Consider the following 16,773-nt stretch of genomic DNA (forward strand, 5'->3'; position numbering starts at 1 on the left):
TTTTCTTCTTTTTTAAATAATAGAATAGCATGTAAAGAAAGTGGTCAGACTTTGGTGCACACTTTCTCCTCATCTGCAACACTGCATCATAGCTAGGAAAAGACAATTTTCAATTGTTGCAGCTTGTATGAGCCACAAAGTACACTGTTGGGCCCCACCCAGGAAGAAGGAGTGTAAGAGGTCTGCTAGCACAAGCCGCTCAGTTCCTGTCCACCCTTGTAGATGTTGTTAACCAATTATTAACAGCAAAGAGGTTGGTTTAAATTTGGGTGGTAACAGGAAATTAATTGATTTCTGGAGGAGATGATTAAGGTGAACTTAAATTCAAAGGCAGAATTCCCTCTTCTATATCAGAATTATAAGGGAGAAAAAAATCTATCCATTTGTTCTTCAAATTTAGAACTTTCTCCATAAATTATATGATCTTCCTTCACCATCCAACTCTACATCAGCCCTAAGGCCTTAAGTACAAGTAACCCAGTTGGGGATACAATAATTATTGCATCTTTTAAAATTCGACACCACAAGGACTGGAATTTAAAAGGCTTGATAATTATCATCTATTCAAAGCTGTGCCCTTTAGAATGGGACATAACAAGTGTGCCAAAATCAGCATATACCATAGTTACTAGCCATTTTAAAGCAGTAAGGTTCGACAAATCTCACCTGTTGAAATATATTTAGGGACAATTGTGAAGTATGTGGTAATTACTCAAAAACTTGCAATACCGAACCCTGTAAAATAATAGTTTGCACAGGGATCAGAAAAAAATTGACTACTCATAATGACGACCTTAGTGTTTAAAATGATTCTGACAATTAGTTACTTGTGGGCCGGTTTAGACTTTAATGTTCCAAGGAACCTGGATTGTCAGGGAATATAGTTTGACCTGTTTCTACATATGTTTACATGGAAGATCTGGTTTTGCGATGGTGATTTAAAAAAATATGGAAAGGTAAATACCCTCAACAGCATCTTGCATGGTACTCATATACCTCTAAGTATGACTGAAAAACAAGGGGCACATATTCTTAAATTAAATGAAAATTTAAATCCCTATCATTTGTTATATATTTGTAGCAAGTTTGCAGAGTTTTGAGGATTCACCTGGAACTGCAGAAGAACTCATGGAAAGACTATGGGCATGATTCACAAAAGTAAACTTACACCCTGATGTAAGTTTACAATTGTTTGATATTCACAAACGCTTTTTACTAGAAGTATCTTTACAACTGAGGAGTCTCTGCACAAAAAATATCTTTACAACTGCGGAGTCGCCACGCATAAATAGATAGGACTGTCCTTTTTTTAGGTGAAGAGAGTCTGCAGTCCTAAAGATATTATTACTAATGGCTTGTGTTGCCCATGCGTCATGCTAACCCATGCATTGATTACATTGATTACAAAGATATCGCTAGTCAACACCTAACCAAAGTAATACAAATATTGATGACAAGGATATCGCTGTCCTAAAATCCTAAAAAATCCTGAATCCAAAAAAAAATCTACATTTACTGCAAGCATACACATAAACTATTAGGATTAAAGTTATATTTTTAGGAATCTGAGCCCCTTGTTTTTCAGTGATACCTAGTTGTATATTAATCCCACAACAATATGCTGTAAATTGTTTTTACCTTCACATATTTTAAATTCTATTCTTCATTAGTTGCTATTCTAAGTGCTATCCACAATGTTTAAACATATGCATGGGTGGGTTATTTTTCTGCATATAATAAATAAGCTAATTTAATGGATGATACATGTATGTATACAGTACATTTTGAGACCATGCATTATGGGGAGTAAAATATCCCCAAATGTATGTCATGAGGGTACCTCAAGTAACATTATTTTTTTGTTCTCTAATCTCTCTTTATAATAATAGAACTCCTTAGTAACAGCCAATATTTTGATTATGTACAGTTGGGGCTGATTTATCCCACATATAGTATGTGGAAGTATGTTATGCATGTGCAAACTCTCATTATTAATTGTCTTATTACAGACTCTTTCTGACATCAGCATGCACTTGTGATAGGAAAATTAAACCACTACTTGCTTCTTGTACTTTATTTCAAGTGAGCTTAACCTGGTTGTAATTGTCCATAAAATCCAGTATGTAAATGGCCACAAAAATAGCATACCAACATCTGGGTACCACACCCCCTACTAATTTGTACAAATGTATTAATCTAATGCAAAATACAACCTATATTTGGTGCAAATATGCTATGTACCTAAGAATCCCGTCACCCACACAGGTATCCATGTCTCCATCAGTGTTGCACTAATTCATTGCTTCTCTGACATTAATACAAGAAATGAAAGAAAAAGGGAAATCTTAATTGTGAATTTCCATGATGCAGCACTGCTGAGGAGCAGACGGGGTGGAACCTAGGCAGGTAACTTAGGTACTGGACTTCAAGAGACTGAGGTCCTATTTGCTTTCTGACACTTGATGTGATCACCCAACTCACATGGATCACCTAGGTTATGTTTAATCAACAATGTAAGTGGAGTACACAACCCGACGGACAGATCTGCTATCGAAAGGCACAAATAGACAGATGTTTGACTAGGCAGCTGGCTCTGCTATCTGAGGCATGAACTTGTAATGTCTTTGTCACACAAATGATAGTTATGCTATGTGATGCATGTCTCTAAAAGTTCTGCGAAAATTGAGAGATAGCTCGACTATCTGAGACATGAACCTATAGGTTATGTGTAAACTTATGGATAACACTGCTGTCAAAAGCAAACCCTTATAAGATCTGTGTTTCACAAGAGGGAGTTTTTTTTAATGAAACCGTAGCATATACATGCTGTGATACTTGGTGGGTAGTTCCACTGTGTGAGGACCACACCTGTGAGTTTGGTGTCTTCAGTGGAAAGGCCTCTTTCATGTCATTGAAATATCTGTAATCAAAGGGCAGCTCCCACACCTCATGTATATGACTGTATCCTAGCTGTTTGAATCTGCCTTTAGGAAAATGTTTCAAACACAAAGTGAATTGGAATGCTGAAATAGATAGACTAACCTTATGTATTACCCACACTGACGATCACATTTCTGCCATAATAAAAGGCAACTTTGCTAACTTTTCAACATTAAGCATGATGTAACTAGCTTCTTTCTTAGCCATTATCTGTTGTTTCTATGTTGAATGCGGCAAATAGCTCTATTGAGTGAACATGTTTCAAGGGCACACAGCCAATTTAAAGATTTTGTAACGTCCAACTCAACTGCATAATGGACCTAAGTTGACTCTGTCCATGATATAAAAGTGGCATCTTATTTTACATGATGTCAATTTCAGAAGACACAATGTTGTTTAAAGTGCAAATGCAGTTAGACAATGTGTTCATACCATTATCGACGATAGCTAGAGCTTTCTCCAAGTTTTCTTGATCTATCTGCCTTAAGCGGGCTGCAGTCTCCTTTTGCAAAACCTTCGAAATTTCATTATATATTACATATAAGAAACAATTTGAGCATGGTTTCCTAGAACCTAGCAAGAAATTTTGTAAGTCTATATCTTCTGAAAATAGACTACAGCTGTTAATGTGTAATATTTAACCACGCTGTATGTTGGCACAATACCAGAGTGTTGTGTGATGACATAACAAGGGTCAGGTCCGCTCACTCTAAAACCCTGTGTGGAGTTGACAACCATGCATGGCAACCATTTCTGTTCACTGGCCACATTAACTACCTGTTGGGACCTGAACGTGTGGAATTAAAGGAGTAGTTTTGAACCTAACCATTGAGCTGTTCCTCGGTGACATTTCAAATCTTTTGCCAATTGTCAAATTTAGCTGGTGAAGGAATACTTGGTGCATTCATTTGTTTTATTTTTCCAATCCTAAACGAGTTGTTTGTTGTATGGTGTGATTAAAAAATATAATTTGTAATGGAATAAGACATGCTCTAAATAAAGCTTCCATACCCTATGTTTGAAACTCTTTTGACCCCCACACACTCTTTAAATCAGTTGATTTCATCCAATACTCATAGCCTTCTATGGTCAACTGGGAAACTAAGGAACTCAACTATATTAAGTTATATAGCAATATTTGTTTTCTTGAAATTTAACTTGTAGCCCAATGAGATAAATCACAAAACAATGCGATCCACCCTGGTCAACTATCAAATAGATGTCATCGACAAAGGACAACGCCTCAGGATCAATATCATGTAATATTGATGTAACACGGGTAACAAACAGTCCTGGGTTTTTCTTATACCCTGAGGGAATCTACAAACTTTTCTTGGAGACCTTAGCACTATGAAGGTGCTTAAATACTGGCTTTCAGGTGCTAGATTTTGACAGAAAAAACATTGGAAATATCCAAGGTTGGTTTGTATTTTTTGCACACTATGGGCCTGATTCTAACTTTGGAGGACGGTGTTAAACCGTCCCAAAAGTGGCGGATATACCACCTACCGTATTACGAGTTCCATAGGATATAATGGACTCGTAATACGGTAGGTGGTATATCCGCCACTTTTGGGACGGTTTAACACCGTCCTCCAAAGTTAGAATCAGGCCCTATGTTGTTTATTAGTGGTGTTCTATGTGAATTTTGTATGGCATATGTGCGTGTTTGACTGTTTAAGTGTCTGTAATCTAAGACTATTGTGTATGAATGGTCCGGTTTCGCTACCGGAAACAGGGAATTGTTCATTGGAGAGATGCAGGAGGACATTATTCCCGGGTACTTGAATTGTAAGAGAATTTCTCTCACTGGTGCTTTAGCCTCATGCTCAATGGGGTATTGAGCGGACCTTATTGGTATGACAAGGTAAGGGGAACCCCTATCCCAACCAACATATTTGCGGTGCAGCACTGGCACTTGCACCAAAGCCTAATCTGTGCCGTAAGCTTTTTTAACTGCATCTGGAACGACTACTGAGAAAGAAGGCAAAATGACATGGGACTGTGAGGAAAAAGTCAAGTGGCCTTTTTTTTGTGCGTGGAGGATGTCATAACTAAGTATTGATCTTCCCCAAAAAATTACTTTAATGGTGTGCTCTATGTCTCCCTCAATATGTACATGTAATTTATAAAGCCTGTCGGGTGGGGAGACGTGCCTGTCTGCATTTCAACTTCAAGGAAGTCATTAGTCTGTGTCACATCAAGAAGTTCTATAAGATTCTGACAACATACTGTGACCTCTGCTGTGCTGTCTAGCAGAGTCACTGCCCACATCCTGTTCTTTGGTAGTGTTCTAAATACGTGTGACATGTTTGGCTGAAATAGATGCAACCTTTTTCTTTTTAAACTTGGGTTTTTGTTGTGGAAGTTTCTCTTCTTTTTTTGTGAAGATCTCAGAGCAATGTGACTATTTTTTTGTTTTCACATGCTGATTTCAGTCTGCTGACTGCCTCCTCTCTCACTCTGTTTGTCAGGTGAGTCCTGGAAGGAATGAGTTTTGTTTATACCAGTGTCTTTTAGAACTCTCCTGTACTTTCTTGGTATTGTCTTTACCGGAATTTCCTTGTAATTGTGGTTTATTTGGTCTGGCCCCCAAACTATCCCAAACTATACTAGTATAAGTTTTGGAAATAATGATGGGAGCTCACACTCCTAATCATGTTGAGGAAAGTCTCTGGGCTGCTGATATATTGTCTATGCTGCTGCTTCCCCTTCAATATTACTTAAAATAATTGAGGATACTGTTTCAAAGTTATGCGTTAACTTCATCCCCAAGTCCAGAGTAGGTGCTGTCCTGTGTTCATTTTGAATTTGTTTTAACCTTCCGAAAGATACGCAAGTGTCGGTGCACCATGTGTGGAAGTACAAATGGCAGCCAAGACTGAGCCCCATGTGGCACAGTCATCTAGTGAGGGAACCCTCCCAAACGGCAAGAACGTTGCAAGAATTCTATTTTTATCTTGGGGTCCTGTATGGGGAAACACTGCTTTCATCTGATTTGTTTGTTTGTGCAATCCAAAATGGAATTTCCTCCAGTTTGGTGTGTGATTTACCCATTACTGTATGCACAGTTTGCGGATTTATTCCTGAGATAGCCAGTTGATGTGCAGCTGGATCAGCCGTCGCACGGGCAATGTTTAAAGTCTGCATTACGAATTGTATTGGTTGTGGTTCCACCATATTAAATGATAGAATTCAGAGTCTGGAACACCAAAAATAGGGAATCATTTTAAGGTTCAAGCTTGAACAACCTACAGACTGAGATTTAGATGAGGAGGATTTTCCCTAACACAACAGATGACTCTGTGTAAGGTAATAAGAGTGCCTTTAACATGTGAGAGACTGAGATACCCAGGAGATCTGTAAAATTAGTGTCTGACCAATGTTGGTGGTGCATTGTGGTAGGATTCTTACTATGGGGTAAGACTGCTGAGTTTAGGGTGGCAGCACATCCGTGTATGAGTGACTGAGTCAGTCTCACACCAGATGGAGCCTGTCAGCCACACACTGCTAGCAGCACCTCAGCCAAACCTACAAAGTAAGGATGATTTCTGTCAGTCTAGAAACATAACACTCAAACTCCTCAAGGAATTTGTGGTTGACAGATCACACCCCTTTCACTCATGTACACAAGGTCTCGTACACATGAAGACAACCAAAGAGATGCAGGAATAATTTCAATACATGTTATTGAAGTGACTGCATCCTAGCATATAAAACATGAGGTACGATTATTAGGAGCACGAAACACAGCACAATGGTGATTGTGACCATTAGTGTGAAAAATATAAACAGTCCCAACATCCTGGAATAAGCATAAATTTAGTGATTCCTACCTAAGCCCTAATCTTTAAATGTGGTGTCTAGCCTTTCTGCCTGTCCAGGTGTAAGGGAGGAGTCCCGACCCCATACCTGAAGTGCAGCAGGAGTCTGTCCATTATTCTATTGGCAAACCTCCTGATTAGCTGGAAGACAAAACCACAGTCAGTGTAGTTGTCGACAAGATGGCAGGCAGCATGCAATGGCTCTGGTTGGAATCCCCTCTAACCGCCTTTGGCCTGTGTGGTGTATCTATAACAAAACATGTTGTGTTCTGGGAACAAGCCTGACGTGATAACGTGTCTCGGATTAAAAGGTTGGCTCCATACTCTCCGTACTCCTGGGCCGACAATACTAAACAAACTATCATGTTCAGCTGTGACCTGAGGCATACGATCAAATGTCATGCAAAGGAACTGACAACAATGCTTTCACAGAAAAGCAGCTCATTAGAAATATAAAACAACCTTGCTGAAACACAAGCTGTGCTATAATACAATAAAATAAATAAACAAAATTAAATATGTATTTTGGGTGAAAGGACGCAGGCTGCAGGCCTGCAGCTAAAATAAGTGTGCCCAAGCAAAGCACTAAGATGAAGCCACAACAGTTTCGATTGAGGGGGAACCAACGCACTGGTTAAAGACAAGTTTAGCAAACTAAGCAGGACAGAGAAGATGTTCTCAGACCCTTGTTCCAAGATGTGGAGAGGGGCTGGGTCCAAGGGGGAACCTGACTTAACTACACTGAAATGTTCTGAAAGACAACTTATTGTAATATCAGGAAAGGCAGACAGTCTGGTTTAGGACTCTCTGAGAATTTTCTCCCTGATGGAGAATCTAATAACTTCAGCCTGTCAGGGAAGCATGAGTACATATCTAGGATATTTTTAGGAACAAACTGGCCAGATTATTGCTATGTTCCACTATAGCCTCTAGTAGAGAGCTGAGTTCAGTGAGAGATTTCAGGATCTGAAAGATTTTTTGGGGCCAGTTGGAGGACTTATCTATTTTTGCAGTACAATGGGAAGCTTGAGTGATTCTGATTTCTGAACGATAGATCCTAATTGCCTTCCTATAATCTTGTTTACTTAACTCGTCATAGGACTTTCTCCATTTCCTCTCTAGACATTTACACACCTTTTTAAGCAGCTTTCCACTCCTCAAGATCACGTTTCTACCAACGGAGCTTCACAATCTCAGACTTGATTCTGTGACATAGCTCTTCAGTCTGCACCCTAAGCGTGTTCCTTAGTATCTGCTGGGGCAGTTGTCTGCAATCTGAATTGGTAAATTCTAAGTAGCTCAAAAGCCAGTTCAGATATTGATCACTTGTTTAAGTTCTCCTTCACCCATGGTGAAAGTTCTACTGTCTAGTTCCAAACCCTATTTTTACTTGAAGGGTGGTTCTATATGTGAGTCCTGGGGTGTCAGTGTAAAGTGAATCCTAAATTTGGAAGGAGAAGCATTTTAAAAGTTGAAGAAAGATCCAGCTGAGGAAAATTGTCCAGAACATTTGACAAGTTTACAATGAGTACCAGAGGTTCAAGGACAGCTTCTGCTATATGGAGCTGTTTTGACTTGTGTTTCATTTTCACCAGTATGATCTGGATAATGTATCCAACCTCACAGAGCCCTAGGCTGTTGAAGCATTGAAGCAGTACTGTTGAAGAGGTTTCTGCTCCAGAAAAGGACTTGTGTTCAAGAACATATTTTTTCTCTAGGCCTAATCTATAGTTTCTCCCTCACTGCATATACTCATAAGTTGGACTCGTATTTTTACCATTGTTGCACTGAGAGGTGGTACAAACGTAGTCACTAGATCATCATTTTTTCTCATGGACTCAGATTGGGCTTCAGATTAACAATCACTACCCTTGACTTTCAATGGAATTCTAAAGCCTATTTTACCTCTTGTCACCTTATTTTACTCATTTCAGGGTCAGTACATAAATTCCACGTAATTGCTATGAAGATGGTTTGGACCTTTCATTTCATTTGTGTTTATTCATTATTTTGCTATATGACATATTGAGTATTTGACCCCTCTAAACACCAACACTTCTTGAGACCAAATCTTAACTTCAAAAGACGCTTTTAGAAGGTGAGACAAGGATACTTTTAGAGATCACTTTATTTGCGTCTGGAAGGCACCAGACCAGGGTTCATTGAGAGGTTATCATATTTGGCGACACTCCCTCCTTCGCCTGAAAGGTGAATTTTATTAATAAGTTAGAGGCAAAGTGTTATTTACATTTTAAATACCTCTACTAGTAATTTCCTCAAAATAGTGTTACTTTCACCAGGTAAATAAACCTACATTCCTCCACATTACATCTGAAGTAGTTGGTGGCCTTAACACATAAAACGATGTATATCCATATTGAGCACTAATGTATAATAAATGTGATGTTTTAACCAAAATTGCTAGTAATAATTCTCAATCAGAAAAAAATATTTTTCAATATTTTTTTTAAAAAAAATAAGTGTAAAGAACATTCTTCTGTGAATCCACAACGCAGTTACATATTCATAAAACATACGACTTTGAGCACATATAAATTATATTCATTAAAGACTGATAACCCTGATAATCCTATTAGTGAGGTTAATCTTTAAGCATGATCATCAGTGTGAATTTTTTTTTTTAAATTCACTGCAGTCAATAAGGTTGGTGCTGATTTTACTATTCCAGACTATAATTGCATGTAAACTGGGTACTACAACAGATCTTATACACCGCACTCTTTAAATTACTTCTACAGCCAAACACAGCTCCCAAAATCTAAAAAAAATTGATATATTCTACACTTTCAGATGTCCATCAAATTATCTTCCAGAATCATTGCCTCACATATGCCAAGGCCACTACACACACTATTACTTGTCTGATTTGATATTTATTACAGAATGAGACAACTTTTCAATTCCTATATTGCCTACGTCATTAATTAGCTTACTACCATACCCCGACTCATAAATAAAATATGTAAGGTACTGAACAGGGCAGCTTGCTACTGTCTTTCTAAAATTCAGACCAGGTGGCATTGTTTACCACCCTGTGCCACAGGTCCTAGCGGTGCTCTTTACTTGCACATGATACTCAACCTGAGAGCACTCTAATCCCATACCCCTATGATATTTATTTTGGCATCATGTACTGTCATGGGCTACATGCAGTGCTTAATTTGAGCCAGTGGTTGCCAGTGGGACCCACTGGCACTCATTTTTGGAGACCTGCACTTATTTGTTTCCAATCTGACGTTTCCTGAGAGCAAGAGAGGGAAAACACACAAATCGGAACAACGGAGGAAGACAAAGATGAATAAACTATCACAAAAAGAGAAAGCAGGAACCTGCAAGAGATAGATAAACGAGCAAGAAGTATCTGGCAGTGGTTGACAGGGGTGCACCGACTTTTAATTACATCGTCCGCGGGCTTCTGAGCAGAACTTTGGGCACCTGCACTCATTCTTTTGCAAAACTAAGCACTGGGTACATGCATGCTCACTGAAAGCAAAGCTTTGTACCCTACACGCATGCCAACTCGTGTTGCATTATAGAACAAGAATGCTAGTAGAATATGCATCCCTCCGCAAAAGAACACAGTGGATTCCTTGTCAGGAATTGACAGATACACTGCAAAGTTCAATGAAGGGTGGATTGCAAACTAAAATAAGCCCTGACTCCAAGACTTGAACTTCTTACTGGATCTTTTGTGGTTTATCGTGGCAACCCATCCAACTCTGAAAGCAGTTTCGTTTCCTGTAGCCTGTCAGGAGAGTGTCAGAGGGGTAGAATGGTCAGTCCCTGTCAGGAGAGTGCCAGAGGTGTAGAATGGTCAGTCCCTGTCAGGAGAGTGCCAGAGGGTAGAATGGTCAGTCCCTGTCAGGAGAGTGGAAGAGGGGTAGAATGGTTAGTCCCTCCTGGGTTCAATATCACCGGAAACAACGTGCGCCATTATGTACTGAGATGTGAAGCGTGGTCGGTGTCAGGCAGGAGTCCTGCTTCCTAGCTCTATATCAGCACATAATGACAGGCTCTTACTCGTGGGTAAAAGCATGACACCGGGTTCTATACCATGTGGAAACCTTCTGGTTCAGTGTCGGTGTTGTGGTAGTACGAGGCAGGGATGTCACAATATGGGTCCAGTGATAGAGGTATTGTGCTTAATCCTGCATCACTTAGCTTGTAAGCATGTTCCCGCGTTGTGTAATCCTGGGTACAAGCAAGCTGGGGGGGCATTGTGCAGAACGGGATAGGGCTTTGAGATGTTCTGTACGGAGAGTGGTGTGAAGCGTATGGGGGAGGCGGATGGGGGCAGTGGGTCTGCTTTTGGACTTGCGCAGCGTGGCGGAGCCTCCTCTCAGCAGAATCTGAAGACAACACAAAGAAAACGCTACGGGCTTAATAGGACACGATAATTTCACTGGAATTGAGAGGAAATAGGAAAAGATTGCGTTGGCTGTGGAAGGCGAGGACAAGGCGGGCTGGTGCACAAACGCTTACTGCAGCAGTGAAAATCAATTCCGTGAGTTAAAAAGAAGAATTTGAAACATTAATCCCTTCAGAAAAAGACGCCCTTTGCCACTTCGCTGTGCTAATGTAACTGCTACAGCTCTGACCCTTTCCATTTGAAAGCTCTCTTCCAGCGCATTACATACGAGCGCGGCCTAAGGATTATATGACCATGTCCACGTTCTTGGCTGAAGTATGGATCTTGTTGTGCACTGCTACAGATTATTGCTGAAAATACCATTTTATTCCAGGACGGGAAGTGGACGGTGGGCGTCGAGATCAGGGCACTTACTGAGTAGCTGATGAAGACCTGAATCTTCCTCCTCATGAAATGAAGTAGAGAAAAGTATGGTGATCGGTGTCTTTCTATAGAGTGGAAAGAAACTGGACTTTCCTTTTCAGAACTGAAAGGGGACAGATGATTAGCGAATCCGAAGACCGAGAGGGCAGCAGAGGGGCAGCTGAGCCTTCCAGAAACGATTGCGAAATGATGGACACCTTGCAAAATTTCATGAAAGACCCCTGATATTCCATCACCCCTATTGTATTTGCCCAACTCTAGGTCATCAGTCAAACTGCCTCTTTGATTAACAAAGGCTTGGGCTGTGCAGGGCCTTTGAATAGTGAAATGAAATCAACACGAAGGAGCTGAAGGAGCCCACATTGAGTTCCGGCCAAGGAGAATAGGTGGACAGGGGAAAGATGAATCATGGTGCTTCCTGAGAAGCAAAATAGCACCTTTGTTGTCTTTCACTGCACAGTCAACAGTGTGCCAAAGGAAAAGTACGCTCCCTTTGCAGCAGACATCAGGAAATGTAAATGTAAAGATGGAAAGAGCACCAGGGAACCTTCGTCTACAAGGCAAATAATCAACAGTGGTCAGAGGGATCAAAACACTGAATCAGAATTCGAGGGACATCTTTACTTTCCTCCTCAATGCAGAAAGTGCTCAGGGAGCCACAGAAGGATATTGTGATCCTTGATACAGGACAGAATGTTGTGCCCTGGGAAATGTATGTATGTGCCTTGTGTGACAGTGGAACGGTGAGTGAGGTAAGCGAGGTTCTGAGGATCCTTTAAATGCTGAATGATCTCAGTACAATCTACTCAGGAAAATCCACCAAGCCTTGCAAAACTTGGTTTACTGTCATCCTTAAATTAGAAAATCTGGCTACTTAGTATACAGAGGACTTACTCAGAAGACGCAAGCACTGCCTACAAGCAGCAATATCTGCATTATAGATCTATCCATTACCAATTTAACCTGATTCTATTCATGACCAGATTTCCTTGGCTGACAATTCTTCAGAGTTGTTAGGAGTTTTGTTACTCCTCCCATTATATAGTTATAGCTCCATTACAGACTCCTTGTGCCAAGCTCAGTCTCTTTATATGGAAAAATAAATGTAATCTATGAAAACATTAAACAGCAAGATCTTCTAATCTGCTAATACAGACTCTAACTCATCTCATTGCTTCTCTTTGGCTAATATCCATTACTGGATGGGAAATAACTTCATCAAGCATAAACAGAATAAAACAGAGGTTGTGAAGGTAGAAAATATTGCCTGTTGTCACTAGTCTCTCTGGCCTATGATAAGGGGCTTCTGTTTTTCTCCAACTGCAAAAGTTGAAAATCTAGGCCCATATTTATACTTTTTTAGCATCACATTTGCGTAATTTTTTGACGCAGAAGTGGTGTAAAGTTACAAAATACAATTGTATTTTGTAATTTTGCACTGCTTTTGCGTCAAAAAATGATGCAAATGCGGTGCTAAAAAAGTATAAATATGGGCCCTAATCTTTCTTTCCTCTCGGGATCTTTCTTTAGGCAGTTACATCAATTGTGGCATGTCACCCTACGTCTGTCAATTGCATCTTCTAAGTAAAGTTTTCCCTTCCTTCTCTCATGGCCAGAAAGTGTTAGTCATTCTTCTGTTGAGACTGCCTCTGTCTGACTGTCACCTGCTCTCACAAGAACCATGCCTTAGAAACACTTGGTTTCAAATCATTCTCTGTTAGCCTCTTGTTTTGGGAATCTTATTCCACTTTAGTTCCGGAGAGCTTTCATAGTTTGGTCTTCCATTACACTTTTCGGTTTTTCTCTTCTGTTAGCTCTTCTTTTTTATTTAAACATATTTTATTGGCATTTATTGTAAAACACAAACAAACACTTTGGAGAATCGCATGTTTAGATCATTTGCAATAATGAGCTCTGTTAAGCCCAGCGCTACCAGCATGTAGAATGATGAAAGTTCCAATATTGTCTTAGAAGGTGCCAGTTAGTTCACGGTTGCACGCGGTCTTCCGCTGGAAATCCTTAACCAACAATATTTTGAACCCTCTTCTACCTTCCAGCCAGCTTTGCACCTCCCCCCAGTGTGATCTGCTATTGTTGCATCCCCAAATGTGGAGTATTGTGGTCAGGGTGCTCAGTGGTGTGTCGAGTTAGTGGGCCTCCCTAACTTCTTTGTTGTCAGAATCTAGTGAGGGTGTTATGGAGTTGTCATGGGATTCTGGTGAGGTTATTTTAAACATTCCTCTAAGAGGTCCCAGGCCCTGGCTCTATCGGGGGTGCAGTGTCCCCTCACTGCTTCCTGAAGCAATGTCCGACTGTCCAACTCCACCAAATACAGTAAGGTACTCTTCCATTTCTCTATGAGGGGGCGCCTAGGAGACTTTCTGTGCAGCGCGATTTCCCTTTTTTGCTTAGAGAAGGGCTAGGTCTATGGATTTTATGGTGATCTTGCGTGATCTGAGATACAGAAATCCCCCCCAAAAGAACTGTTAGGGGAGAGGTTGGGATCCTTCTATCCGTTGCCTCAAATATGCAATGAAACACCCCTTCCCAGAAGTCTTTTTCTTTTTTTTTTTAAACTTAGTTTATTTGTCTTTTTTGCTTAAGAGGTAACAAAAAAACAGCATTACATCTTGATAACAGTCGAGTTATTGCAAAGTAGTAGGTTCAGCTACAAGCTTTAGTGATATTATTGTCTTCCGTCAAGTGTTACAGCGGGCCGTGCCCGTAGCAGTTTCATACACTGAGTTCAGTTTAGACATTTAGCATGTATTAACACTTGGATCATTTCCAGGGAGATGTCACATCCGGTATCTATTAGTTCACATTGTATTGCTGGCATCAATCACAACTATGAATAAAGCTATAGACAATAAACAATAAACATAGCGCCTAAGGACTAATTCCCTGTGAAGGTGTGTGGTGGTGTTGATAGTGGGATGGGGGTTCCCAGTTGATGGGGCCACTGACTCTGAGTCATATGGTCTCCGGTAGCGGAGGGAGTTTGGACTACTTAGGTGGGGCGTGGGTCCAGCATTTGCGTTCTGAATTAGCCCTCTTCGCAGCAGTGTGCTACCATCCTGTCCTACCTGTCCACTTCTGCTGCTGCTCGTGCAGACTGATATCTGCAGAGTGCTTGCTGGTGGTGACACTTTCTCTGTGTTCCCTGCCCACGGGGGTAAGGTGGGTCTCAATCAAACTGTCTGTGTCCTGTCTCCTGTGTCCTGATCGCCTTCCCACTCCTGCAACTCTCATGTCTCCAGTATTTCTGACGATAGGGGAACGATGGGGCACGTACGCACTCCGCGTGCCTCCTCCCGTTTGATTGCGCTCAACTCCGCCCGTGCCCATCTCTTAACATCTTGCTTCCAGCCTATCAGGGTCTGGCCTGTGGGGGATTTCCAGGCTATAGCTATTCTACGTCTAGCTAGGACCAAGACTAAATCCAAGAATTTATTCCCAACTTTCCTAGAGGCAGGTCTAAAGAATAGGCCCAACAGACACAGAGCAGGGCTTGGCATTAGGGGCCGGTTCAAGACCGACCCCATGGCACTCAGGGTCTGGCTTCAAAACTGCTGCACCCTCGGGCATTCTCACGTCATGTGGTCAAAGTCTGGGTCCTCTCCATTACATTTGGGTCACCCCTTGGGTTTCCCAGCGTAGATTGCTCTAAGTCTATGTGGGGTTAGGTATGTTCTATGGACATAATTGTACTCAGTGTATTTGAATCGAGTGTTGCGGGACACCTTGTGGGGGGAAGCCAGCAAGTTATCTCGTTGAGGGCTCTGGAGAGCAATGTGACTAAATGAGTACCCTCTCCTGTTGTCAGAGAGTTTGTGCACATCCGGCTCTGCATTCACAGTATCCCATAGGCCCCTTACTGCGCCTGCTGTGTGTAAGAAACTGCCCTAGGGATTCTCCAGTCTCCACACCAAGGTCTTTGAATGGGATTAAAACGCCAGTCCGAAAGCAGTCTCCCAGTATCATCACTCTCGCCTCCTTCCAAGGCCACATTTGTTGTGTCGTAAAGGAGTGGGCTGAGCTGGGGCACCAAGAGGTATGCCCATCAAGGGTAGCTCAGGGGCATATGGCACTTTTACCCCAGTGTACTTCAGGCTGCGGTGCCCACCGGCCAGAGTTGTTGTTAGGAGGGTATTCTGGGCCAGAAGGGGAACCCTGGGGCCGAGTATCTTGACTAATAACAGGTCCTTGCTAACCCTCCCCTTGGATGTCTCTCGGTCAAAGCGGTTCCGCCCGCAAGCTATTTCGGTATCCATTGCAGTTAACTAGCCAGGTAGTATAACTTGAAATCTGGCCCACCGAGCCCACCTTCGTCGAGGGGTCAGCAAAGTGTGGAGAGGGAAGTTCGCCTACGGCCCCTGTCCCAGAGGAGTTCAGTAAGAAGGGCATCCAAATTCCTGAACCAGTGGGTTGGCATGAAGATTGATAAAGAAGGATAATAGGCAGGGTAGCATAATCCTTTTGGATAATGACACTCATGCCATCTATGGGAGTGCCAGAATGTTACACAAAACGCAGGGATCTAATGGCTTTGCCTAGGTTTCCATCGCTAAGGTCTTGGAGGTCGTGGAATATTTGTATCCCCAGGTATTTGAACATACGGAGAGACCAGGGGATGTCAGGAGGACAGGTGATGGGGCGTGCCGCGCCTGCGAGCAGCGGAAACACACAGGTTTTTTTCCTATTAATTTTAAGGCCTGTAGAGCCCCAAATTCCTCAAGAATTTTTAAAGCCCACGGGATCTCAGTTGTGCCATCACGCACATAAACTAAGAGGTCGTCAGCATACAATGAGATAATGTGGTTAGTGGTGTCCCACTGCACTCCTCTGTCCCTACCCTGCATGCGGAATTGAGCTGCCAGGGGTTTGGTAGCAATAGCAAACAGTAAAGGGGAGAGGGGACAATCTTGTCTGGTTCCTCAGAATATTCTGTAGGCTTCTGATATTGTCCTGCCCATCTTCACTCTTGCCATTGGGAAACTATATAATAGCTCCACCCATTTCATCCGTCGCTCACCCGGTCCCATTCTGATCATCTCCGCCCTCAAGTAATCCCATCTCAGGGAGTCGAATGCTTTCTCCAAGCCAATGGAGAGGAGCATAGCGTTGGGATGTTGCATGTCGTGGGGGATTTGTAATAATGAGTACAGGTGCCTAAGGTTCAGGGAGGTATTGCGT

At 41.7% G+C, this 16,773-nt stretch overlaps 1 protein-coding gene across 1 annotated transcript in view; it reads left to right on the plus strand.

The window, feature by feature from the left end:
• Nucleotides 1-16,773, plus strand: part of CACNG4 (calcium voltage-gated channel auxiliary subunit gamma 4) — a 575,352-nt gene that overhangs the window by 338,049 nt on the left and 220,530 nt on the right. The gene's annotated exons all lie outside the window — the stretch shown is intronic.

This window comes from Pleurodeles waltl, chromosome 7 (assembly GCF_031143425.1).
Source record: "Pleurodeles waltl isolate 20211129_DDA chromosome 7, aPleWal1.hap1.20221129, whole genome shotgun sequence".
NCBI classification, from domain to species: Eukaryota; Metazoa; Chordata; class Amphibia; order Caudata; family Salamandridae; genus Pleurodeles; species Pleurodeles waltl.